Consider the following 12,077-nt stretch of genomic DNA (forward strand, 5'->3'; position numbering starts at 1 on the left):
GAGTTAGTGGTGCAGAGGGTGGAGCTACAAAAGGCGATAAGGGAGAAGGTGAGAATAGAGGCACGGCGAGAGGAACTGGGTAGGCAGCTGAGGGAGCGGAGGGTTATGACGAAACCCAGTCCCGCTCCTCACACCAAGCAAGTGGTGTGCATCACCAGTCCGGTCCGGCCCGTTCCTGCTCCCCGCACTAAGTTGACGGTGCGCGTCGCCAGCCCGGCCCGGCCTGTTCCTGCCCCTCGCACCAAGCCTACGGTGCGTGTCGCCAGCCCGGCCCGGCCTGTTCCTGCCCCTCGCACCAAGCCTACGGTGCGCGTCGCCAGCCCGGCCCGGCCTGTTCCTGCCCCTCGCACCAAACCCACGGTGCGCGTCGCCAGCCCGGCCCGGCCTGTTCCTGCCACTCGCACCAAGCCTACAGTGCGCGTCGCCAGCCCGGCCCGGCCTGTTCCTGCTCCACGCACCAAGCCAGGGGTGCGCATCGTCAGCCCGGTCCGGCCCGTTCCTGCTCCACGCACCAAGCCAGAGGTGCGCATTGTCAGCCCGGTACGGCCCGTTCCGGCTCCACGCACCAAGCCAGGGGTGCGCATCGTCAGCCCGGTCCGGCCCGTTGCTGCTCCCCGCACCAAGCCAGGGGTGCGCGTCGCCAGCCCGGCCTGGCCTGTTCCTGCTCCCCGCACCAAGACAATGGTGCGCGTCGCCAGCCCGGCCCGGCCTGATCCTGCTCCCCGCACCAAGCTAATGGTGCGCGTCGCCAGCCCGGCCCGGCCTGTTCCTGCTCCCCGCACCAAGCCTACGGTGCGCGTCGCCAGCCCGGCCCGGCCTGTTCCTGCCACTCGCACCAAGCCTACGGTGCGCGTCGCCAGCCCGGCCCGGCCTGTTCCTGCCACTCGCACCAAGTCAGGGGTGCGAGTCGTCAGCCCGGTAAGGCCCGTTCCTGCTCCACGCACCAAGCCAGGGGTGCGCATCGTCAGCCCGGTCCGGCCCGTTGCTGCTCCACGCACCAAGCCAGGGGTGCGCATCGTCAGCCCGGTCCGGCCCGTTCCTGCTCCACGCACCAAGCCAGGGGTGCGCATCATCAGCCCGGTACGGCCCGTTCCGGCTCCACGCACCAAGCCAGGGGTGCGCATCGTCAGCCCGGTCCGGCCCGTAGCTGCTCCACGCACCAAGCCAGGGGTGTGCATCATCAGCCCGGTCCGGCCCGTTCCTGTTCCACGCACCAAGCCAGGGGTGCGCGTCGCCAGCCCGGCCCGGCCTGTTCCTGCTCCCCGCACCAAGCTAATGGTGCGCGTCGCCAGCCCGGCCCGGCCTGTTCCTGCCACTCGCACCAAGCCTACGGTGCGCGTCGCCAGCCCAGCCCGGCCTGTTCCTGCTCCCCGCACCAAGCTAACGGTGCGCGTCGCCAGCCCAGCCCGGCCTGTTCCTGCCACTCGCACCAAGCCTACGGTGTGCGTTGCCAGCCCAGCCCGGCCTGTTCCTGCTCCCCGCACCAAGCTAACGGTGCGCGTCGCCAACTCAGCCCGGCCTGTTCCTGCCACTCGCACCAAGCCTGCGGTGCGCGTCGCCAGCCGGGCCCGGCCTGTTCCTGCCACTCGCACCAAGCCTACGGTGTGCTTCGCCAGCCCGGCCCGGCCTGTTCCTGCCACTCGCACCAAGCCTACGGTGCTCGTCGCCAGCCCGGCCCGGCCTGTTCCTGCCACTCGCACCAAGCCTACGGTGCGCGTCGCCAGCCCGGCCCGGCCTGTTCCTGCCACTCGCACCAAGCCAGGGGTGCGAGTCATCAGCCCGGTAAGGCCCGTTCCTGCTCCACGCACCAAGCCAGGGGTGCGAGTCGTCAGCCCGGTAAGGCCCGTTCCTGCTCCACGCACCAAGCCAGGGGTGCGCATCGTCAGCCCGGTCCGGCCCGTTGCTGCTCCACGCACCAAGCCAGGGGTGCGCATCGTCAGCCCGGTCCGGCCCGTTCCTGCTCCACGCACCAAGCCAGGGGTGCGCATCGTCAGCCCGGTACGGCCCGTTTCGGCTCCACGCACCAAGCCAGGGGTGCGCATCGTCAGCCCGGTCCGGCCCGTAGCTGCTCCACGCACCAAGCCAGGAGTGTGCATCGTCAGCCCGGTCCGGCCCGTTGCTGCTCCACGCACCAAGCCAGGGGTGCGCATCGTCAGCCCGGTCCGGCCCGTTCCTGCTCCACGCACCACGCCAGGGGTGTGCGTCGTCAGTCCGGCACAACCCGTGCCTGGGTCACCGGTGCCTGGTCAGGTACCGGTCAGCTGCTCCACACCGGAGCTTAAGCAATCCGCTCCTACGATGTCCAGTCCAGCTCCAGCTAGCGGGGCCAGACCGGACCAGGGGCGCTACGAGGGGATTATTGGAGGGTGGTGGGCAAGCCCGGAGCCGGAACCACCTCCGAGGAGGAATGCCCACCCAGCCCTCCCCAGTTTGGTTTATGTTAAGGCGCGGTCGCAGTCCGCGCCTTTAGGGGGGGGTACTGTCACACCCTGGCTCTGGGGACTCTAATATGTTGAGCCAGGGTGTGTAAAGTCTATGTGTTGTTGTTCTATGTCGGGAATCTAGTTCTTGTATTTCTATGTTGGCCGGAGTGGTTCCCAATCAGAGGCAACGAGTGTCAGCTGTTGCTGGTTGTCTCTGATTGGGAACCATATTTAAACAGTCTGTTTTCCCATAGTGTTTGTGGGATCTTGTTCCGTTTGGTTTGTTCCGTGTTTGGTTGTTTAACCTAGGACGTCACGTCATCGTTTATTGTTTTGTTCGTGTTATCACTTATTGTAAATAAAGTATGTTCGCTCAACACGCTGCGCCTTGGTCTACTCCGTTCAACGTTCGTGACACTTACCTATTGCAGATTCAGTCTTCCCAGCCTGGTGCAGGTCTACAATTTTGTTTCTGGTGTCCTTTGACAGCTCTTTGGTCTTGGCCATAGTGGAGTTTGGAGTGTGACTGTTTGAGGTTGTGGACAGGTGTCTTTTATACTGATAACAAGTTCAAACAGGTGCCATTAATACAGGTAACGAGTGGAGGACAGAGGAGCCTCTTAAAGAAGAAGTTACAGGTCTGTGACAGCCAGAAATCTTGCTTGTTTGTAGGTGACCAAATACTTATTTTCCACCATATTTTGCAAATAAATTCATTAAAAATCCTACAATGTGATTTTCTAGATTTTTTTTTCTCAATTTGTCTGTCATAGTTGACGTGTACCTATGATGAAAATTACAGGCCTCTCTCATCTTTTTAAGTGGGAGAACTTGCACAATTGGTGGCTAACTAAATACTTTTTTTCCCCACTGTACATGTTTGGGTTGAATTGTAATCAGACCATCGTATCATAGAAATTGTCCAGTTTCAATAAAGTCACTGATTCCTAAAAGCTGCTGCATTAGTGAGCATTTACCATAGATGCACAGGTTCTCTCTTTCAAGAGGAATGCTCATTGCAATAATACTGCTATGTGTGTGATATCTGATACAGTATGTGTGTGTAAACAATCACATAGGTTATAAAAAACATTCACGGGCCATTTTCTCAAAAGTGGGGTTACAAGTTTATCAACTTTCAAAGCAGAATGACTTTCCCATTGTTCCTCTTCAGCAGTGTATGATAAAGCATGTTCTAGCTCTGAGTCTCTACTTTTATCCAATGTAAAAAACACAATTTCAAATGTTGCTACATAAGACTGAATCGAGCTGGTCGGTCACATATGACGGTGACCCTAAGGGGAAAATTAGCTTTACAGGGCCTTTTTCGAGAAAATGTGGGAAATGAATGAGCAACCTACAATCAAATACCAATGTTACTTTGCTCAATGGCTATTTATAGTACTGTTTTTAGCTTTAATTGCTATAAGTTTGTTGTAACATTACCTGATGCTATGGGGTAGTGACATTCACTATGAAGGAATTCATTCAGAATATATTGACAGAATGCTTAAGAATGTATACAGTTTGTTTATTGGTATAATGCTTTTTTTGTATATTGAAGGAAAACTCTTCCCAAAAACTATCAGTATACCTACATGTGAAACTGTAGCAGTTAGCCATATGGCGCTGTGGATATAACAGAACCTCTTCATTGCTCTAATGACACTCCTACTTTTGAAACTGAAACTGAAGGGATTGAGCGCTTTGTTACAAAAGTAATGCTGAATCCATTCTCAGTATATGAGTGTCACGATCGTCTGAGGAAACGGACCAATACGCAGCGCGTGGAGTGAACATGATGACTTTATTTAAATAAAAGCAACCACGAAAACAACAAACAAATGACGATAGTGAAGTCCTACAGTGACTATGACTGAACCTGGAACAAAAACCCACAACCACAAGGTGAAAACACACAGTATAAATATGGCTCCCAATCAGAGATAACGAGCCGACAGCTGACACTCGTTACCTCCGATTGGGAGTCACCGACCAAACATAGAAAACAACAACCTAGACACCCAACATAGAACATAAACACATAGACTGCACACACCCTGGCTCAACAATAATGAGTCCCAGAACCAGGGTGTGACAGTACCCCCCCCTAAAGGCGCGGACTGCGACCGCGCCTCAAAACCCCCAAACAGGGGAGGGCTGGGCGGGCATACCTCCTCGGTGGCGGTTCTGGCTCCGGCCTAGACCACCACCCCACCATAGTCACTACCCGCTTACGTAGCCTCCTCCAAATGACCACCCTCCACCTTAACCCCACTAGATTAAGGGCCAGCACCGGACTAAGGGGCAGCACCAGGCTAAGGGACAGCACCGGACTAAGGGGCAGCACCGGACTAAGGGGCAGCACCGGACTAAGGGGCAGCACCGGACTAAGGGGCAGCACCGGACTAAGGGGCAGCACCGGACTGAATGGCAAATCCTGGCTGGCTGAAGGCTCTGGCTGATCCTGTCTGGCGGAAGGCTCTGGCTGATCCTGTCTGGCGGAAGGCTCTAGCGGCTCCTGTCTGGCGGAAGGCTTTAGCGGCTCCGGTCTGGCGGACGGCTCTGAAGGCTCATGGCCGACGGGCGGCTTATGCAGCGCTTGGCAGACGGACAGTTCAGACGGCGTTGGGCAGACAGGCAGTTCAGGCCCCGTTGGGCAGACGGCAGACTCTGGCCGTCTGAGGCGCACTATAGGCCTGGTGCGTGGTGCCGGAACTGGTGGTCCCGTGCTGAGGACACGCATCTCAGGGCTAGTGCGGGGAGAAGGAACAGGCCGGACCGGGCTGACGACGCGCACCGTCAGTTTGGTGCGAGTGGCAGGAACAGGCCGGGTCGGGCTGGCGACGCGCACCGTAGACTTGGTGCGGGTGGGAACAGGCCGGACCGGGCTGGCGACGGCCGCAGTTTGGTGCGAGTGGCAGGAACAGGCCGGGTCGGGCTGGCGACGCGCACCGTAGACTTGGTGCGGGTGGCGGAACAGGCCGGACCGGGCTGGCGACGCGCACCGTCAGTTTGGTGCGAGTGGCAGGAACAGGCCGGGTCGGGCTGGCGACGCGCACCGTAGACTTGGTGCGGGTGGCAGGAACAGGCCGGACCGGGCTGGCGACGCGCACCGTCAGTTTGGTGCGAGGGGCAGGAACAGGCCGGGTCGGGCTGGCGACGCCGCACCGTAGACTTGGTGCGGGTGGCAGGAACAGGCCGGACCGGGCTGGCGACGCGCACCGTCAGTTTGGTGCGAGTGGCAGGAACAGGCCGGGTCGGGCTGGCGACGCGCACCGTAGACTTGGTGCGGGTGGCAGGAACAGGCCGGACCGGGCTGGCGACGCGCACCGTAGGTTTGGTGCGAGTGGCAGGAACAGGCCGGGTCGGGCTGGCAACGCACACCGTAGGCCTTGTGCGAGAGGCAGGAACAGGTCGGACCGGGCTGGAGACGCGCACCGTCCCTTTGGTGCGAGGGGCCGTACCAGGCCGGACCGTACTGGGGACACACACCACTGGCTCTACCCCGGGAACTGGAACGGGCCGGACCGGACTGGATACACACCTCAGTCTCTCACGCCGTGCCTCTACATCTCCTTTCCCTCCTTTAACCAGTAGCCCCCGTAACCTGGTGGCCTCTTGAATTCGCCCCTTCTCTGCCTCCGTTAGCCCCGTCGTCCAAGCCATGTGCCCCCCCCAAAAAACTTTTTGGGGTTGCCTCTCGTCCTTCCAACGATGATGGCCCTGCTGACGCCGTTGCTCCTCTCTCGCCAGGGCCTTGATCTTCCCCCAAGGTCCCTTGCCCCCGAGCATGTCCTCCCAGGACCACGATTTGCCCACCTGGGCCATCGCCAGCCTCTCGATCTCCTTACCAGGCGCTTCCTCCCATGTCCAGCTGTCTTGCTCCTGGACACGCTGCTTGGTCCTTCTATGGTGGGTTTTTCTGTCACGATCGTCTGAGGAAACGGACCAATACGCAGCGCGTGGAGTGAACATGATGACTTTATTTAAATAAAAGCAACCACGAAAACAACAAACAAATGACGATAGTGAAGTCCTACAGTGACTATGACTGAACCTGGAACAAAAACCCACAACCACAAGGTGAAAACACACAGTATAAATATGGCTCCCAATCAGAGATAACGAGCCGACAGCTGACACTCGTTACCTCCGATTGGGAGTCACCGACCAAACATAGAAAACAACAACCTAGACACCCAACATAGAACATAAACACATAGACTGCACACACCCTGGCTCAACAATAATGAGTCCCAGAACCAGGGTGTGACAATGAGGAACATTATCAGCTATAGTCCGATTTATTATTCGTACAATGTGTGGTTACTGTTATGAACCTACATATGTAAGGCACATAATAATAATAATATGCCATTTAGCAGACGCTTTTATCCAAAGCGACTTACAGTCATGCGTGCATAAATTAAAAATTTTTTGTGTATGGGTGGTCCCGGGGATCGAACCCACTACCTTGGCGTTACAAGCGCCATGCTCTACCAGCTGAGCTACAGAGGACCACATAAACACATCAACATTGTATTTCTCTGAAACCAAACCTCTACACAAAATCTCAGCCAATACATCATGGCAGCATTAGCACTCACATGGCTTGTGATCTGTGAGTATGTTCTACTTTTCGAATGATATAAATGATCAAGAGCAATATTTATTTTAATTTTCTTGTTTCTAGTATCTTACAAAGCTCATCTGCATTATAGAGAAACAGGACTTAATCAAGTATTCTTGTTCCAAGTAGTCACAGCATCCAAACTTGCCAAATCTGAATACACAGGTAAAGTAGTTATGTTTCAAAATATAGTATCTACAGTATATAGAGTACTCATAAAACACAAATTAAATTATATTCATACAAACAGCTGTTTATCATCCACTTATTCTTGGAAGTTATTCACTATTGAGTATTTTGATCTATGCAGATATCTACCCTGCAAGGCTCTTTGTACCAACATTCAAGGTGAGAGAAGGGGGTAATATAGATTTTAAATGTAGCACTGTCGGCCTGGAACAACACTGGGACAAGGTTAATGTTTATCTTTGCAAGAATGGAGTTGGGATGAAAATGAAGGTTCTGGAGAAAGGTGAAGATGACACCAGTTTCACCATGAAGGATGTTACAAAGGAAGACTCAGGCAACTACAGCTGTGTGTACTGCAGAGATAAACTTATACCGGATCAAGTGAAGTCAACAGGCAAGAATATAGTAGTCATCCAGGTCTATGGAGAAGAAGGTAAGCTTTTGTTAATGTGTGTGTATGTTTGTAATGATTAGAAATAATGGTGAGTGGATTGCTGTGCACATTCAGTATTTATCAATTTGTTGTGTGGTTGAGTATTTTTTCTTCAGACGCTAAAATACAGTATATACTATTAAACCACAAATTACATTCTTAATACTAAATCAACTTACACTTAGGTACACATTTTTACTTCCACTTAAATCAAATGTTCTGCTTTTGATTTTTTTAAGTAGAAGTTAGGGTTCACCCCTTATTTAGTATTTTGTTTCATGCAGAGATCTACCCCGCAAAGCTCGATGGACCATCTAATGTGACTGAAGGGGGGACTGTAGATTTGAAATGTATCACTACTGGCATCCCAAGAAGCCTGGACAAGGTTCATGTTTACCTTTGCAAGAATGGAGTTGGGATAAGAATTGCGACGCTGGAGAAAGGTGAAGATGACACCATTTTCACCATGAAGGATGTTACAAGAGAAGACTCAGGCAACTACAGCTGTGTGTACAGCAGAGATAAACTCACACCCAGTCAATTGACGTCAACAGGGGAGAATTTAGTAGTGTTTAAGGTTGATGGAGAATGGAAAGGTAAGATTCTGTCAATATTTGTGTATAATGTATGTTTGTAATGATAAGATTGCTATCCATACTGTATATTTGTCCATTTGTTGCAGTGCAGTTTGAATATTTGTCATTCAGACACATTTTCAGCCAATATATTGCTTTGTAAAGAGGCTATATACTCAGACTCAGCATCAAGTAAAACACCAGCTTCTACTGTACACCAGAGTCTAATATATCAATGGTCTTCACAGAGGGACTAAAGAATGTGGGAGCAAGAGTGGCAGCAGCCTTGGTCCTCCTGTTTCTGATGCTGTCTGTACTGCTGTTACTGTGGAGGTACTGGGGGATCCTGAAACAAAGTAAGTGAAGTTGACAATCTCTGTTTGGTTTAGGCCAGGAATAAATTCTTAACACAGTGCGCTGGACAGCCGAAAATTCAGCTTTTAAAGGCATTTTCCCCGCCGTTCGCGGAGATCGCATTCACAAAACGCTGCAGATGATGGCTCAATCGGAAATTCCCTTTTAATGTCAAGCAAGCTATGTGGAATTTGGAATTTTGATAAACCAATCTGTAAACAGTCAAGTTAAGCAAGATATTTGTTTATATATTGTAACTGTAGATTAGTCCACTAGCAGTTCGCATTCACAAAATGCTGCAGATGAGGGCTCAATCGGAAATTCCCTTTAAATGTCAAGCGAGCTATAACGCGGATCTAATGCAGATATTATTGAATCCCAGCCTTACAATCCCCATGTCTAGCTATGTTACATGGTGGGGGAAAGTGAACAGATGCTTGACGTTAAACTAAGTGTCTATGTATAGTAACATAATGGTTTAAGTCATTCCTTACTGTTGCTTTCTGTTACAGTGATAAGCAGTGACCATCGACCGAGGTACAGAAAGCCTACCATATAAAAACAAAATACTACTTGATTTATCAATGTCCACATTGTTGAGACAGGGTTAAAATATTTGTACTCTTCCCTTAGTGAGAATCAGGATACGGATCAAACCTACAGTCTAATCTCAGTTGTTCCAGGTACAGTATATCAGTTCATATTTTAACATAGCATATTTTGCATCACATATTGTTCATTTCTTTTAATGAAGTTCTTTAAGTACTAAGTTATACTGTATGTTTTCTGTCTTTGATTTTCTAATGCTGGATGTTCTAGTCGCAGCTGGTGTAATGTAAGTTTCTCTTCAATTGCATTTTTAAAAAATTGAAAATTATGCAATTTCACCACAATATTGAGATTGTACAGTTTTCATAAAAGTGTCATAGGCCTGGGTTAGTTTCCCTATTTTGGTCCAGAAAATATCTGATATGCAGTATCTTTGATGAAACAATGAAGTTACCATATAGGTTTAGTATGCATTCCTTAAGGGTACTTTTCATACAATACCCTTTCATAGTCTAACATGATTTCCCTTTTCCATGGCTTCTGTAAGTTATTTACAATGGTGTCAATGTCTTGTCTGTTCAGTAGTGAGGTCCCCCTTGATGGTGATGAAGGAGCCTATTCCATGATAGGTGACTGGAGAGGTACAGTTTGTCTAATCATTACATTATTAATAATAACCTAGCAGAGAAAGCCCTTGGTTTGTGATATACTGTATCTGACTATTAAAAAACATTATTTCTAATACAGGACTGAAATCATCAGGGCGACAAAGGTAAGACATTTTAGTAACTGTAACGCAGACGCTGGGAGATGAGAAGTAAGTACAGGGTGTAATAATAAATAAACATAGAACAAAACAAGACCTGCGTCTGGACATGAGAAACATAACATCAATGCTGACTGGGGAATGAACCTGAGGGAGTGACAGATATAGGGGAGGTAATCAATGACGTGATGGAGTCCCATAATTAAGCGCAGGTGCGCTTAACGATGGTGGCAGGTGTGTGTAATGATGAGTGAACTGGTGACCTCGAGCACCGGAGAGGGAGAGCGGGAGTAGACGTGACAAGTAACTACTACATTATTTCGAAATCCTATACCAGTAAATAACACAAGATATGACACAAATAATAATAATAATATTTAATTTGTAAAGTGCATTTCCCACACTCAATATGCATAAATGATAAATGATATATAACAAATGATAAATTATATATGCCTGTAATATTTCCCTTAAACAGAAGGAGTCCTGAGCCCTTGGGCTCAGAATGTGTGTCAGGTATGTATGCAATGTCATAGTTGTTCCTCTCTTTTCTGGAGTCCCTTAGCCTTTACAATACATAGAACTGATCTCTGTTTCATTCCCAGCAGGCATGGGATCGGATGTTCATCAGTAAGTCTGAATCCTGCTCTTACTCTTCCTTCAGTATCAAGGAAATGTATGAGGCTTATTGTTGATATTTCTCTAATTACATATTTAAATTTATGAGTTTGAAGTACATTTTCTGTTTCTGTAGCTCTCCAACTGATCGTCCAGGAGATGAGGCACTGTACAGTGTAATAACTAGAGGTGGGTACTAAAAAATAAAAAGTAAAATAATATATGTACATGTACTGTCTGATGGGTTACAAAGGTAGGTTCACATGATACCTATTTTTATTTGTTGTCTGTTAAACTGACGTAGAGGCAGCCCTGAACATTACACGTAACCACATACTACACAGGTTGATGAATTTTTAACCACATGCACACAGAGACCAACAGGCCTGCAGACAGAGGAAGGCAACGTGAGCAACGACTCATAACATAACACACAACTCAAACCACAGTGTGTCTAAGGTATATTTATATAAAGATACACTTAACTGTAATGATTTGGTTTTGCACAGACACTTCATTCTCAGAACACTCTGATAACTTTCTCTACATACAGTATCCAACATGTTTGACTAAATCTCCCAACCTCTCCCCTCAGTGGAAAGACCAGAACAGCAGGGTGAAACTGACATCTATGCCAAAGTGACCAAAACAAAGAAGGAAAAAGAAAAACGGGACCCTGTCTACTGTCTGCTGAAAAAATAAACAGAGAGGACACCATGATACTGTATACTTTGTCATTACAAATACAGTAGTGCTATACAGTAGTATATGACATTTGAAATGACACGACAGAACATGTGGTTTATCTGCCCTTTTGGTAGAAGAGGGGATATTAATACTGTACAGCTAGGTGCACGTTTATTGTGTCGATTCGTTTTTTAAATACTGCTTTGGTTTTGAACTTTTTCCTCTGCATTTGATGCAGTCTACAGTCTGTGTGCTTTCTTTGAGCCTAGCAAAGATGTACATGACATTATTCAACCTTTCATTCAATAAAAACAAACCAAGCTTGAATAAAAACATTATAAATTCAAACAAAGTGTTAGCCAATGTTTTCCACAGGTTTGTTCTGCCAACATGAAAATACCAATGAACTAAGACACAAAGAATAAGTCAAGTCAAGTCAAGTCAATAAGACAAGACTGAGACACACATAGAGAAAGCGATGTGGACAAAGGAGAGTATGTTGCAGGCTAATGTAGTTACAGTGTTTCCATAGCAAGCTCAGTCTAATGGGAGAGGGAGACAGGGCTGAGTAATAGACAAGCCACCATTATCATGTCTCCCAGAAGAGGGGGAGAGGAGGGGAGAGGAGGAAAGGAGTGGGTGTCTGGCTGCACCATATTACCATTTCTCCACACGCACCATGACCCAGGGGCTAGGCAGAAGAGATAGATTTTTCCCTTCCAGCATTTTCCATTTGCTGTCACTCTCACAAGGCATCATCATCATAGACCAATGTCTCACGCCAGATGGCGTCACTCTTACGCGGCGCTCGTCCCTCAACCCATCAGTGGAGACGGCCGTCGGGCTATCT

The 12,077-nt window shown here is 49.5% G+C and overlaps 2 long non-coding RNA genes across 2 annotated transcripts; both read left to right on the forward strand.

The window, feature by feature from the left end:
• The first annotated feature begins 8,527 nt into the window (after positions 1 to 8,527).
• Positions 8,528 to 9,276, forward strand: LOC121583612. The gene is made up of 3 exons (XR_006003543.1): positions 8,528 to 8,609; positions 9,120 to 9,144; positions 9,241 to 9,276. It is a non-coding gene; the product is annotated as an uncharacterized LOC121583612 (long non-coding RNA).
• Positions 9,277 to 10,527: 1,251 nt separating this feature from the next.
• Positions 10,528 to 11,528, forward strand: LOC121583265. Its single transcript, XR_006003481.2, has 3 exons — positions 10,528 to 10,552; positions 10,677 to 10,729; positions 11,136 to 11,528. It is a non-coding gene; the product is annotated as an uncharacterized LOC121583265 (long non-coding RNA).
• The last annotated feature ends 549 nt before the right edge of the window (positions 11,529 to 12,077 follow it).

The sequence above is a fragment of the Coregonus clupeaformis genome, unplaced genomic scaffold, assembly GCF_020615455.1.
Source record: "Coregonus clupeaformis isolate EN_2021a unplaced genomic scaffold, ASM2061545v1 scaf0837, whole genome shotgun sequence".
NCBI lineage: Eukaryota > Metazoa > Chordata > Actinopteri > Salmoniformes > Salmonidae > Coregonus > Coregonus clupeaformis.